This window comes from Otolemur garnettii, unplaced genomic scaffold, assembly GCF_000181295.1.
Source record: "Otolemur garnettii isolate 467f Iridium unplaced genomic scaffold, OtoGar3 scaffold00037, whole genome shotgun sequence".
Taxonomy (NCBI): Eukaryota; Metazoa; Chordata; class Mammalia; order Primates; family Galagidae; genus Otolemur; species Otolemur garnettii.
Window position 1 is genome coordinate 3,949,964 of NW_003852432.1, and position 1,841 is coordinate 3,951,804.

Here is a 1,841-nt window from a genome sequence, read left to right on the forward strand (position 1 = left end):
AAAGAAAATAGCAGATGTTAACAAAAGGGGAAAAACATACTATGCTCATTGCTGAGAAGAATCAACTTTGCTAAAATGTACACACTACCTACAGCAATCCACAGATTTAATGCAATTCCTATTAAAGCAACATTGTCATAATTTAAAGAGCTTTAAAAAATAGTACTTCATTTTATACGAATTCAGAAAAAAACCTCAAATAGCCAATATATTACTCAAAATAAAAACAAATCAGGAGGTATTATGTTACCAGACTTCAGGCTATACTATTAACCTATAGTGATCAAAACAGCATGGTACTGCCACAAAAATAGAGAGGTAGATTTATGGAATAGAATAGAGAACCAAGAGATGAACCCAGCTACTTATTGACATTTGATCTTTGATAAGTCTATCAAAAGCATTCAGTGGGGGCAAGACTCCCTATTTAACAAATGGTGCTCAATGAACTGGTTGGCAACCTGTAGAAGACTGAAACTGGACCCCTACCTTTCACCATTAACAACAATTGATTCTCACTGGATAAAAGATTTAAACGTAAGACATGAAACTATAAAAATACTAGAAGAGAGCACAGGGACAGTGCTTGAAGAAAATTGGCCTGGGAGAATTTTTTATGAGGAGGAGCCTGGTAGTTGAAGCAACACCAAAAATATATTACTGGGATCTGATCAAACTAAAAAGATTCTGCATGACCAAGAGCACAGTAAGTAAAGAGATCAGATAGCCTTCAGAATGGGAAAAGATTTTTGAAGGTTATGTTTCTAACAAAGGTCTGATAACTAGAGTCCACAGATAATTCAAACTAGTCAGTAAAAAAAAAATGAATAACCCCATTTCTTTGTGGGCATAAGATATGAACAGAAGCTTCTCTGAAGAAGACAGGCTTATGGCCTACAAACACATGAAAAAATGCTCATCACCTTTAAATCATCAGAGAAATGCAAATCAAAACCACTTTGAGTGCTTACTTCGGCAGCACATATACTAAAAGAAGATTAGCATGGCCCCTGCACAAGGATGACACGCAAATTTGTGAAGCATTCCATATTTGTAGAAGATCAAAAATCATGCTACAATACAGATATCTGTACTAGAATGTTCATTGCAGTCCAATTCACAATAGCTAGATCATGGAAGAAGCCCAAGTGCCCATCAACCCATGAATGGATCAATAAATTGTGGTATATGTACACCATGGAATATTATGCAGCCCTAAAGAAAGATGGAGAGTTTACCTCCTTCATGTTTACATGGATGGAGCTGGAAAATATTCTTATTAGCAAAGTATCTCAAGAATGGAAAAAAAAGTATCCAATGTACTCAACTCTATTATGAAACTAATTGTTAACTATCATAGGAAAGCTATAATCCAAATGGAGTCCAAGAATATCAGGAAAGGGTTGAGGGAGGGGAGGAGAGGGGAGAGGATGAGAGAAGGGAGCATGATTGCAGGGATCACACCTATGATTTTTCCTAATAGGGTACATGTGAATCTTTCTAAATGTCGACTATAAATGTCTTAACACGACAATTATGAGAATGACATGATGGTTATGTTGGCCAATTGGATGAAAGTATTTTAAATTGTATATGGAAACAACACACTGTATCCCATGATAGAATTAATGTGCACAAATATGATCTAATAATAATAATAATAATAAAACAAACCACTTTGAGATATCATCTAACTCATGTGGGAGAAGATATCATCTAACTCCAATAAGATTAGGCCACATCACAAAATACTCAAACTACAGATATAGGTATGGTTATGGAGAGAAGAGAATACTTCTGCACTGCTGGTGGGAATGTAAGTTAATGTGTCCTTTTTGGGA

General features: G+C 35.4%; 1 pseudogene; it reads left to right on the forward strand.

Annotated features, from left to right (window-relative positions):
• The first annotated feature begins 963 nt into the window (after positions 1–963).
• On the forward strand, positions 964–1,055 carry LOC111725336 (annotated as a pseudogene).
• Positions 1,056–1,841: the final 786 nt, after the last annotated feature.